General features: G+C 40.2%; 1 protein-coding gene across 3 annotated transcripts in view; it reads right to left on the bottom strand.

The window, feature by feature from the left end:
- The window catches only part of MOB2 (MOB kinase activator 2), a 97,836-nt gene that overhangs the window by 74,760 nt on the left and 9,140 nt on the right, over positions 1 to 13,936 (bottom strand). The window contains exon 1 of one of the 3 annotated variants that reach the window (XM_077931494.1): positions 12,993 to 13,015. The exons of the other annotated variants lie outside the window; for them this stretch is intronic. The gene's annotated coding sequence lies outside the window, so the exon portion shown is untranslated. Of the gene's footprint in view, positions 1 to 12,992; positions 13,016 to 13,936 lie in introns of those variants that run through there. 3 annotated transcript variants of the gene reach the window in all.

The raw sequence follows: 13,936 nt of genomic DNA, 5'->3' as shown, positions 1-13,936 counted from the left end.
CAAAACCTGGTGCCTTGCTTAGCTGGCTTTGGGAAGGCAGAAGGAGGGCTAGGTTGGGCATCAAATGCTGGGCTCACTTCCCCACACAACAAGGTAGTGTGCAGCCTGTGGTTTCCAGGTCAAAATACTATTGCGGCACACTTGCTATGAAAAGTTGGGCTGCCCTCATCTAGATTGACAGATAGAGAGCATAAAGATGTGGTTGGTTTTGCATAGATTGTCTGGAATTATAAAGAAAAGAGGGCATATGAAACATATTCTCTCCAGTGTAACCACAAACCACCAAATACAAATTTAGAATAAATACTGCTAAAGAAGACTTTCTGATAGACTTGGGCCCTGAGATAGTTCATATTAAGCCATTTTTAAACATTCCAAAGGTGTATAAAATAATGAGAGGGCATCCCTGAGTATATCCAAGTGCCTTTTACTAGTGAGTAGCTACATCAAATTATTTCACATCTGCCATTAGGAGTAAGGTATGTAATGGGCAAGTTTCAAAGCCAGCACCTCCTACTGTTTCTAAAATGAAGCACAGTATTGTTAAAAATCCAATATGCTAGAGCTGAACAGTTGACTAGCTTCTATCCTGATGGAAATGAGTTAATGAGAATGGAGAAAGCAATTTATCAAGGTGGAGGCGGCGGCCTTCTTCCTCCCATGATGGCAGAAATGCCGAGGCTTTAGCTCTAGTCCATGTTTTCCCCAGGACAAATGCTTTGTGGCAGAAGTCCAGAACTGATCCACCTCTCCATGACCACCACAACCCACCATCGCAGTAAAAATGGGGCGGGGACGACGACGCGGGGAGAGAGCCTAAGCATGCAAGTATCACTTATGGGTTGGTTTCCCAGGGCAATTATTACCATGGGGCATATATATGATTTCTGAAGTGTTGTGCTCATACAGTAGCATTATGCTTGGACAGTGTGTAAATGTGCACTTGGAGAGCACTACCAAGTAGGTGTAATCAAAAGGCTGCAAGGCAGAATCACTAGAACACCAAGTGGGAGGAAGAGAATTGAAAAGCACTCTACAGCTGATGGTTTATGTGTTTTGCCCTTGGAAAAGTTATAATGCATAATACATGGCAAAATACAAGTTACAGATTTTGTATGAAATAAAGTCAGTTGATGCTGTTAATTTGGTTTCAGCATTCTGAAGAAAGGAGGAGCCTGCACTGATAAAGATTCCCTGTCTAGCTGGCAGAAAGTGCATTACTAAGTTAAGAAGCTGCTAGCACACACCATGTTTGCAAATCCACACAAAAGAAGCCATAGTCCTCAACTTCAGATTTAGAGCACATGCCAGTGATGCTGCTAATATCATTTTCTAAGAAACAAACTATATGCCTCTTCATCTCATGCAAATAGCAAATGTACAAATGATATGAGGAACAAGAAATGCAAGTGGAAAAGTTGAAACAGCTGCAACTACTTCTGCCCAGATATTGTTTAAGGGGAGGGACTGGACCCTATGATGCTAAGAAAACTTAAAAAATGTAATGTGAATAACTGCTGGAGCGCAGGTTGTTTAATTTCAAAGTTCACATCTCTCATAGCACTGAGTACACAAATACTGATAATAGAAGAACGACACTTCGTATCACATAGCTGAGTTCTCATGTCCCTGCCTTAGTTCAAGCTTAGTTTATCAACAACTAATTTCAAATGGGCATTGGAAGATATCCCATTCAACACATTCTTATGTCTGTCCACATCTCTTGTCAGCTCTCATTTCTGTACCTGAGCAACTGTAGCTGCTTGGAATCTGACGTTCCATAAACTCTAAAGTAACACACATGGAATATAAATTAGGGCCTTGCATCTCTAGTTACAAATGCAAGAAACTCTGGTGCTTAAAGAGCTGAGTTGCAAGGAGATCTGCAGCCTGCAACTTGAGTTGGCCCAGGTCAAAATAAAGTCAAGGAAACCTTTCATAACTTCAGAAGGGAGCAGGGGAGTCTGAGTTTAACAAACGACATCTAAAATCATTGCTCATCCTAGCATTTGGTTGCTTTTTAAAAAAGAAGTGTGCTCTTGTTCTATAGTTAGTTCTGAGGAAAGTTGTCAAAAGCTTTACAATCTGCTTTCTGAGACAAGATAGACAGGTGTTTTTTTAAACCCTCACTTCTTAACTAGGATAACACCAATATCCCGAGAAAAATAACATATTTTGGATACAAAGTGCTCTGCTAATGCAACAAAATAAGGAGACTTTTCAAATCATAAAATTCTCAAATCCAGAGAAGCCCCCAACACAAAGTGCACTTCTAATAGTGGCTTAGTATGTGGGTAGTATTTATATACCCATATATCATATTGTATTATAATTTGTTTAAATTTTTCTTTTTTCTTTCCTTCACTTTATTTATATACTTTATTTATATATCTTCAATAAAATACAAGTATTAGTATGTGAATAGTCTGCAGTATGTTTTACATAACGTGTGGTTGTATACTCAGAGTTCCATATAGCATTATTTCAGTAATCCTTACAAACCACCCTATGAAGAATGACAGCATAACCGCCCTCAAACTACAGATAGGGAGCTCTGCAGCAAATTCATTCAAAAAGAGCACTCCTCCATCCTTCTGATTTTTAGCTCCCTATACTCTTACACAATTCCATTTTTCCACAAGTTACCACTTGCAAAAGTCAAACCCATGTCTCTTTTCACCTAACATTCATACCCAAGTTAAGGGATGTAGAAAATACTTATTACAAATGAGGATTGTTCTTAAGTACAAGCAACCTGAGTTAATCCCTTATTTTTCTGAACACTGAGCGACATAGAACTGTAAGGCCATCCTCTTCAGTGGTGGAGAGGGATGTCTGTAGTTGAATGAGACAATTTGCCAAAGATCTGTTCATGGCAGAAATCTCCCCTGTCCCTCTATAGGTGCTCCAACAGATATAGAGAGGAGCATACCAGGGATAGATCAGGTGAGTCTTTGGAGGCACAGAACTGAAATCCAGTTTCCCCAACACACATATATACCCTGTACCGGGAATCTCTCTGCTCCTCATCTCACAATTAGTCCCATTTTTCTTTCTTCAATCGTTCTTCTACCCTCATTTCTGTTCAGTACAAGAGTACCCACCAAGTGCTTATTTCAATTTTCCAGCAATTCCTTCAGAGTTACAGCATTAGACAGGCAATTCAGCAGGGGAACCTCAAGCCTGGAAGCCAAATGTGTCTCTCCGGGCCTCTGTATTCAGCCCTTGAGACTCTCCACAGACCCCACTCCATGCCCTTCTTGGGTGCTTTTGCCTGGCTGGAATGCAGCTTACTAAACAAAGGCAAGAGTCACATCTAGTGCTCCACCCACTTTTGCCTCTAGCTATGCCCACCACTGGCATGTGACCCCTGGAATGTTGCCCATGACACTGAAGTTCATGAGCTGAAAAATGTCCTTCTCCCCTGTAATACACCACGACCAGCTGCAATAAACTGGACAAAGTAATATGAACTCCACCACCCTTCTTGGAACCAAAGAGAGGAGGAGCAACACACAACTGTTGCGTCCCCTGTTGATTGGATTTTGGAAGAATCCTAGGGGGCTGCAAATAGGCTGTGAGTAAGCCCCACATCTGGCTTGCCGTTATGTTGCACGTGTCTGGTTTACAAGAAGAACCAAATACAGTGGTACCTTGGGTTACATACGCTTCAGGTTTACATACGCTTCAGGTTACATACGCTTCAGGTTACAGACTCCGCTAACCCAGAAATAGTACCTCGGGTTAAGAACTTTGCTTCAGGATGAGAACAGAAATTGTGCTCCGGCGGCGCGGCAGCAGCAACAGGCCCCATTAGCTAAAGTGGTGCTTCAGGTTAAGAACAGACCTCCAGAACGAATTAAATTCTTAACCCTAGGTACCACTGTACTAGTTTAGACTGAGAATCTCAATTTCATGAAGACAAATACAAAGTTCTATTAAATTGAGCCTATCAAACATCTAATCATCACACCACTAATTGTTTTCAATGAAAAAAGTAGTTTTAAAATGGTGACAACACTCGTTAGCCAGGACAATGATTTACCAAAGGAAAACAAAACACAGCTATGGCTCATTTACCTTTCCAGCTTGTTCAGGCAGGTTTTTAAAAAAGGCCTATGGGGTGTGGTATGGTAGAAAAGACCTACACAGCCCTGTTAAAGTGACTAATTCATAGGCAATCATTTTCGCAGAAATGTCTTTCTATTTGGCAGTTATGCTAAATGGGAGTTTTGGAACAAGTAAACACAACAGAAAATAAAAGGGCAGCAGCTAGTCAGCAACTACAGTCAAGCAACAAAAGTCAGCTGCAAGTCAGGCAAAAAAAAGTCAGCTGCACTCAGACAGAAAAGTGAGAGGACATTGGGGGCTACTCAGTGGAGGAAGAGGTATTCCCTCCATACTGCAAGTTACTCATTCCAAGCCTGAGTAAAGGGTACGGTGGTTACAGGGCTGGTTGCAAAAGAATCTGATCAGCAAGTGCCTAACCTGAGCAGCACCGTGAGGTATGCAGTTATATACCTCCTCCCTGTTGTGCCTGACAAAGTAATAGAATTGTAGAGTTGGAGGATACCACAAAGGTCATCTAGTCCAACCCCATGAAATGCAGAAATCTTTTGTCCAACATGTGGCTCCAACCCTGTTAATGATGCTGTGAATAAGAGTCTCATGCTCTACCCACCAAGGTCTTTTTTAATCCTTTGCTAAAGTTAAGGGAAGAAATATCACCCTTAAACTTTTTATATCTTCATCAAATGGACAGGCAGAAATTGGTCCTCTGGAGTCAGCTTCACCCTCCAAGCATGCAAAGGCCTCCACTTTTTCGGTGGGTGACTTTGTTTCATCACCCTCCTGTCCATCAAGTTTGCTACAAGAGAAAATCAACACTGGCAGCATCTTTCCACTGAACCATGATTTGAATTGGTTTTGTGAAGTATCACTTGGAGGCAAAGCAATGCCACTGTGTGCCAATTCAGATGTCACAGTAAACTAATGTTAAAAATCAGGGAGGAAAGGAAGAAATTCACAGACCAATATGGGCACTCCTGACTGCCAAAGTCCTGCTTTGAGTGTTGCCAAATTAAGCCAATGATAGAAACGAAAACATACGTGTACACTTAAAAGTTACAGTAATGTTAAATGAGATCTATCCCTACAAATGAGGAAATGCTTGCCTTCAGAAAAGGGACTGGTAATTTGACTGAAAGCTATTATATGAATCTTAAATGGACATCAACAGCAAAAGGCCAAAATCATCCCCTCATCTAACTTAATTACATCAGACCATGACAACAATGCACACTGAGTAATTACAACTAGCATCAGGAGTCATTGAAGTTTTTTCCCTGTAGCACTTCCACAGCATTGGGGGGGGTGGGGGGGAGAGCGCAGAGCAATAAGAGCTCTTTGAAGTAGCATTTGCCACTTGCATTTCTCTAAAACCTAGTAATTCTGAAGTTTACTAAACCCCATCATAGCATTTTAGCACTTTGTGCTTTACAAGCCTTTGTACATCTTCACAATGTGTCCTTCAAATAGGTTATTATTCCTATTTTAGATAGAAAATTGAGGCTGAGCGAACAGCGTGTCTAAGGCCATCAAAATAAAATAAAAAAATTCCTCCCAGTAGCACCTTAGAGACCAACTAAGTTTGTTATTGGTATGAGCTTTCATGTGCATGCACACTTCTTCAGATACATCGTGTGCATGCACATGAAAACTCATACCAATAACAAACTTAGTTGGTCTCTAAGGTGCTACTGGCAGAATTTTTTTTTACGTTTTTGTTTTGTTTCGACTACGACAGAGCAACACTGCTACCTACACCTCTAACTAAGGCCATCAAGTTAGTGTCTCAGCTATGTGAACCCAGGAATTTCAAGCTCACACCACACCACACACAAAAATAGGATTTGTTTCAATCCAAGGATTGCCAGCGCAGCAGATCCAGGCACACATACACCTCTAGAGGCATTCCCTTGTGCCTGCAAGGTTTCTCCCCTCACACCCCCACTGTCACTGAAGTTCAGTCTGAAAGCAGCATTAAACAGAATAGTCACCATCATCATTGAATAGCTATCAATAACTTCTGAGCACCATCTACCCTAAACTCTGAACCATCTACCTCAACCTCCCCAAAGATATTATGACAATCATCCAGTAACAATAAATCCAAAATGCCAACACATCTTATTCTTCTGTTTACCAATCGCATATCACAGCTGTTGTTTACATTTAAAAACACAAAGACTTTCAGCCAACAGTGATTCAACTTCCCTGAGTGTCTTTAGATGTCCTGAGCAGGAACAATAGAGGCTTTGCCTCGCCAGTTAAAATAAAAAACATAGTCCCCAGGGCCTTTGCAGGTTGATACTCTAATGGAAGAAATTCCTCTATCCTCATCATATGATGAACCTCTGTCCTTAGCTATTTCTTTAATAAACGAGAAAGCCCAAAATGTACTCATCGCAAGGAATAAGTGCAATATCCTTTGGAAGTGGGTTTTAATGTAGCCAGATCTCTCCATCTGTCTTTACTGACATCTCAAAAAATTATGAATGATTGGTGATGGCAAGCTAGGCCAGTACTTCTGCTTGTTTTTCCTATATGTTTAATAACTCTACCCTTAGGTGCTTTCCACTGGTTTATTTGGCACACTCTTCCAAATCCATCTGTCCCAAGACATACGGATGCCAACCATATAGGACAAAAAACTAGTTTTAGAGGTCTATAATTTCCTGGATTATCCCTGGTCAACTTCCACAGAATCTACAATACATGCCAGTATGTTTTTAAATGAGCAACAGAGAAATTAGATGCATTGTCTTCCCTCTGTTTAATCACAAACAACAGGGTGGCCAGTGAGTGGCATTCCCTCTTTTCTTGCCCAGTGTGGACAGATTCCAGGCCATCTGCGTGAAACCGCAGGCAGGACATTCTATCCTCCTTACAGCATGGGCACAGTGGTACCAGCCACCCCACTGCAAAGGGTGGAGAGAGAAAGGAGGGAGCCACTGTTGTTTTTCTTATTTGTGTTTTATCCTGGCAGCAGGCAGAGGCCTTGTGCTTGCCAAGCTCATTACCATTGTAAAATGTTCCCAATGATGATGGGATGGAAAGTGGGTTTGGGGGGAGGAGGGGCAGGGCAAGAAAAATCAAGTTTCCAAACAGGGCTGCAGGGATCAGCCTCAGTTTCAGGCAACATGAAACAAGCTAGCTGACTGTGTTTATGGAAGAGGATTACACCCTCTCAGCAGCTGATCTGGCAGCTATGGCCACTTCGCCTGTAGTTGCTGTTTCTTTAGTGCAAGGCAGACACTCCAGTGTTCCTCTATGCACTTATTTCTGCTCAGAAATCATCTGTACTAACTTCTCTGCAAGTGGCACTACCATTAGATGTAACACAAAGTATCTGTGATAGCACAAGACATTTCACAAATGATTTTGAACTAATGAGAAATTGGGCTGTTATAAGTCCATCATTTGCTACTAGAATAACTGATCTTGGATCTTATCAGCACAGGAAATATAATTTAGGCATTTCACAAGGACATCACAGAATGCAAACAATGCTATAATTTGTGGGATACATTTTCTAAACTCCTTTCAGTTTCAACACAATGCCAAGGATCAGGTTTGGCCATGCATTCCCCAAACACAGAAGAAATAAATAGGAGTAAATTCCTAAAACAATTTTGTATTCATTTTGAAGGTCTTTTCCCCCAACAAGTTATGGTCAGAAGGTACTTGGTGTTGAACCTTAATGAAGGCAGGCATCTCTGGGTCTTGTCAACACCTAGACAGGAGATCACCTGGAAACTTTATGTACATCATAGTAAGTTCTACTGAAGGAACTTATAAATAATAAATGCACAGCTTCTCTAGAATTTCACACCTAGAATTAGAATGGATAAAAAAGCCTAATGAAAAGTACCAAGTGGTTTACATTTTCAAACTAGATTTTCTTAGGTCAGCCACAATACCCTCCCAATCTGTACTTTGGGAAAATTATACCGACACTACACTACCTTTCAGAACCATTAAGATTTCTAAGAAGTGTTTTGCAAGATGAAGAAAATATCTACACAAAGCAGTATATTCTTATCCTTTCCATAAAGGTCTAGAATTCATATTGTACAGACTCCTCCTTTCCTATCACTAATGAGCTGCATGTTCTTTGATTAGCACTTTCAGGGTATAATACATATCAATTATATAGAGAGGGTGAATTCATTGACTATTCCCTGCCTCAAAACACCTTGACCCATCTCAAGCATCCTTTGAAGGTTGGTACAAGCCATTTCAGCAACAGCCTAGCCACGCCCTTGTTCAATTCACAATTGAAAAAGGATTACTTAAGGCAAAATTGAGAATGTAATAAACTTATTCTGAGGCCTATAGCTTAGAGCGGTGCCGCTACAAAGATCCATAAGCGAAAGGCTTATTAAAATGTATTGATGCTCTATTTCTTTTACACACAGGTTTTGTTCTTTAGCAGGGTGTTTTTCAAAGCCAAACCTGCAATTACATCTTAATCTCCTGCAAAAGCTACTAGCCCCATCCCTTGCCACTCCACCCATGCAACAATCTACAAAATAAAAACAGCTGCTTCTGATAAACCTATCCCACTGCCTTTCACATTACACCAGAGAGCTGTGAAACTGACATAGTACACTTAAGAGCTGTAACAAGTGTACTGATGCACTGCCTGTTAGCCTGGGGACAGAGGAAAAGAGGAGCAAAAATATGTTAGAAGTGGCAGGCAAGTAGAAGTGCTCCAAGATGAGGCTAGAATACTCATGCTCCGCAAACCAGGCTATTCACAGGAACTGCTCCTGGGTAAAATCAAATGCTACACAAGTGCATGTCCATTCTGGTAACAGGACTTCCCTGCCCCTGTACAACCTGCAAAATCTACTCCAAAGAGGCACATAGTAGGTTGACAGGAGGATAGTGAGTGAGTATGAGACTATTCTGCACATGCATGGATGCAGTTGATTACACCCTCTGTGTGTAGATCTGGTCTATGATCCCTACATTTCAATTCCTGAGAAATGAACGGGGTGGGGGGGTGGGAGGCAGGCTTCTTACCACAAGCTATGCCTCAAAGTAGTTGCAGGCTGTTAGAAAACTATTGGTGACTGTAAACACACACACCAGCACAGCCCTGGTTCTGGTAGACAGAGAGATGGAAGTGAATACAGGAGATCTCAATGAAGTGACAAGCAGCAGCTGGAAGCCATTCCCTCAGTTCCTTTCCTCAAACCAGTGGCATGAGTAGCTGGGCAGGCCCTGGAGGCAGCCACTGCCTCCAATCATCCTTCTTCCTAACCTCACAGATCTCATATGAATCTTTAGTATCTCAGCCGACATTCTTGTGTACAGCAACAGGATGTACACAAGATAAGCAGTGGTGCTGGGAGCTAAAAGGGGTTTGGTTGAACATACACAAAAATGTGTGCTAATCCTAAAAAACAATTTAGCTCATACAAGACCACAAGAAGGTTATGTGGATGCTAAATTACACATCATAACTTACCTCTCTAAGATCACTTGACCATTATGCTCGTACCACCTGGTGCACAAGAGCAGAGCTCCGACAAACTATCATTATTTCATAATCAGGTCATTTAACAGGATTTCACTGAACATATCCAAATGATAGCCATGGATTGATATTTTATCAGGCCTACTCCTTAGTCAGACTTCAATATATTTGCTTAGCTCTAATCTGGCATCTACTGGAATATTTACCAAGGACCAAAAGCATAGGGTGGTATCCAACTAAGTCATACTTAAAATAGACCCTCTTAAGCCAAAAAGACTTAAAGTTAGTCATACATATTAAATTCAGTGGGTCTACTCAGAGTATACTTAGTCAGATAGCTGATGCAGAACCCAGAACTGATGCACTTACTTTTTAAAAATAGTATCACTTATTTTTAGCTCAAAAGATATTTTAATGCCATGCAAGTGTTTGCTTCTGTCCAAAAATCCTAATCATTTTAGTGAGCTAAAAAAAGCCTCCTTCCATCAGCACTGCACTTTTATAGTTCCAAGGCTTCAGAGATGGACAAGCCTCTCACCCTTGCAACCCAATGCACCAACATACAGTAATATTTTGTAGGACAAACACCTACCATAAATAGAAGTTCTCTGTTTTCTCCGCAGTCATAGTTCTCATTTCATTTAAGGGGATATAAAACATTTTAAAGTTACCTTTTCAAGGTTAGGGAGTTCAGATTACCGTATTTGCTTTTTCATCATTATTACCCACTAAACATCCATATATTTGCTGGGGGAAGAGACCTACCATGTTCTCCCACTGCATCAAAAGGAATATGGAGGATATTGCAAAAGAAATATTATTAAAGCTTACTCAAGGGCAGAGCACTGGTCAAATACTATGTACTGGGGCATTTGTTTAAAAACAGCTAAATATCATCAGCCACAAATGCCCCTGTAAGCAGTAATTTTCTTTCTTTCTTTTTTACACCTATCAAAGTTACATCTGATTGCAAAGAAAGGAGTGATTATTTGACAATATTTTGTTGATGGGTTAAATGCCTAACCCTGAATCAGGATTTGGTTGAGTTTATGGAAAGGTCTGCCTTTTTCTGATGATATAAGGTAGGCTGAGAATCAGAAGAGCACAATTTAGTCCCTCCACTATGCAGAGGTACAACTGCTTTCTTGATGCCCAATGGATGCTTAAGTTGAGATACCTGCACTGCAGGAGGTTGGACTAGTTGACCCTCAGGGTTCCTTCCAACTCTACAATTCTGTGATTCTATGAATTCTATTTGCAGGTTCTTCTTCAACATAAACTGGGGTACTCTTTCAGTTATTGGTCTATACATAGGAAGCTGCAACCTTAGACCAGAAATTGTCACACAGGAGATTGGGAACACAGGGTTTTATTGTAACAAAGCTAAATTCTAAAGCAGGAGTACCCAACATGGTATCTTCCAGATGTGTCAAAAGGAACTGAAGAAGTTAGTTTACCCTGTAGAATCTGTCCCACTTACAAATATACTATTTTAGAAGAACGTGCATTATTCAAATTGCTGCAATGATTTCACATTGCTTGTGTTCAGAAGCCTGCATAACTGCAACTTGTACACTGCAAAATTGGGCTACTGGTAGTTAGATAATCTTGATAAATGAGTCTTTATAACCCATACCGATTTATACCTCACATCAGAACAGCGAGCACAACCAGCTGCATTTGTCTTGAAGAGGATTCACTGAGCATTCTAGATTGCTACCTAGTTCTGTGGCCTTAAACATATTTATGAAGAGATACACATATTTAGAAAAATATCAGTAAAAATAAGGATATTAACATTTCTAGCTTATACAATTGCTGATTATATTTACGGTAGCCCTGAACTGACAAACTTGACATAGCCCCTAAAGCTGCAGCGGAAAATTAAGTGAGTTCTAATGCAAATTCTTTCTATTTAGAATGCAGCCAGACAGTTACACATTTATTTTAAATGTGCAGATAGGGTCAACTTTCAATAAAATGAACTTCGGTGCTACTTCTTACTTTCCAGTATTATACATCTGCACATCTCTTTAACCAGATGACTAAAGACAGAACACTACAGAGAAACAAGTTTAGTTTCCTCTCCAAGACCACTTCCTTCACTGTGCAATTGCCGTTTCTCTGTGGTTGAATTTTTTCATAGTGAGAATCTTAAACTGGTTAGACAGTCAAATAAAGAATAAGTACTAAAATATGGGATTTCAACACCACAACTAGATGAAGAAAGTGTTATGCAGGAGACGTGTTTTAACAAAACAACAACAACTGAACAGTGGTGGGTGAGGAGAACTTTTGTGATCTTTTCCAATGAGAACTGCATTGTATATCCATCCCTCGAAGCCACATTCTTAATAGAAACATCAGAAAAGTGCAGTGCCTGAAAACAGGATGTGAATATGAGGTGCTTTGCACGCACATGTCTTCCTTGCAGAAACTACAGAAACTGGAAAAGAATAAAGTACCGGCAACAAGTCTACAAGTTATAAAATATGCAAATACACTACAAAAAGGGAAAGGAGATAGTGTAGCTGTTCTCCAAATGAAAGAGAGTAATAATACAGGAAATAGGACAAAGATAGAAGTTATTTCCTACAGATTTTGTTTGAAAAGAAATAATTTGATATGCACACAAAGATGTGTGCACACAGCAAAAATTAACAACCCCACACTTAAGTCTATCCACAAAGCTGCAGCACTTGCATTATAAAACAAAATCAACCCCCTCACAGACTGATAGCTGCATCCATGCATTCCTGAGTGACAATGATCCAGATGCAACGACAAACCATAGCTTGTTATTAAGTGCATGAGTAGCAGCAAGTCATGGTGAGCCTCAGGAAGATGTTCTCCTTTCATCTTCCTCCCCTCATCCATGCACAAGGCGAGGAAATTAGACAAAACACATATTTTCTTCTACAGCAGTTCCTGGTTTGTATTAGGTATAAAGGACTATTTTTTGTTCACATTGCATTTTATGTAAGCCCTACAATATTCTGTTGCTCTGGATGCTCAGAGAGAAGTATAACCATTAGCATTAACAAACTACTACCCAGCCAGTGGTGGTGCCACAAAGCCCCATCTAACAGCATTAAATGCCTGCTCTGTGACAAACACACATATGAGAAACACTTAGTTCAAATAATACAAGTACGTACTCCAGAGCTGAAGGTCACAGAGCACACTCATCATCAAAAAGTGCCTTGGAAGAAGCATAAATTATTCAAACTGATCTAAAAAACATAGGAGGATTAAAATGTAACATGTGTATGTGTGCGTTAATCTGATTAACAGAAATAGCCAGGCCATTCTTTTACTAGCCAAGGGCCTATTAACTTACTATCTGCTCTTGCCACTGAAGACACACTTCCGTATTTCTAGGCTGTAACTTCTGAGTTTGCTGTATAAAGACAGCAGGTACAGCAACAAAACTAAGACAACTTACAGACAAAGTATTACAAAAGGAAGGTGGCTCAATTCAGCAGACAAATCTCACACTAACTGAAACCCATAAAATTGTTACTGAGTAAAACAAGAAACTGAAGGGAACTCTCCCTCCGACAAGTAGAAAGATAACAAAGGAGGAATTACATAGCATATATTGGGGGGGGGGGGGGAGGAGTCTCTCCAAATAAGAAGATGAAGTTTGTGCACTGAGTAATATCAGCACTAGCATGAACGTGTGGTCTAACAAGTCCATGCACCAAGTTAATCAAGAAAACCAATGTTATGTGTTCCTGCGAGAGAGAAAACCCAGGCCAGCTTTCAGTTCTTTCAATTGCTCTTTATGCCAGGGCACATTGCCCACATTCTCCAGAGGCCATGAGACAGTCCAGCAAACATACCACACAACCACAACAAGAATTTTTATCACAACTATGACCTGAATTCTCTTGGCATCCAAGAGTTAAAGGTTTAATTTTTTAAGAAAAATGAAATCAACGTCTGTTTAGTTATTGTCTTTGTTCAGCTTACAGTCCAAGGCATCTGAAAACTTTCTGGTCAGCAGCCAAAGCTAAAGCAATGCCCTCCTGTGAACCCTGTTTGGTATATGAAGGAAAAATACAGAACTCCTTGAATATCTCATTCAAACCAAGCAAATCAGTATCTATGTCATACATATACTGTCAAGCCACTGCATTTGTTTTCATTCTTTCCTGGAGATTCTCCTGTGTGCTGTCCTATTAAAAGAAAAAGAAACAACAACCCTCTACCTACAAATACACAAACATTAAAAGAGAAATGATGCAACTAGCACACTATCATTATAAGGATAATACTTTAACGTGGCCTTAATTTTTCTTTACTAACAGCATGCTACAGGATGCTAATCTTCAAACTGACTTTTTGTTTATATTACTGTGTATCTTTCACCTGTTCTCCATTAGG

The sequence above is a fragment of the Podarcis muralis genome, chromosome 1, assembly GCF_964188315.1.
Source record: "Podarcis muralis chromosome 1, rPodMur119.hap1.1, whole genome shotgun sequence".
Lineage (NCBI taxonomy): Eukaryota > Metazoa > Chordata > Lepidosauria > Squamata > Lacertidae > Podarcis > Podarcis muralis.
Note: the sequence above shows the minus strand (reverse complement) of the source record. Positions and strands in the feature narration are given on the sequence as shown.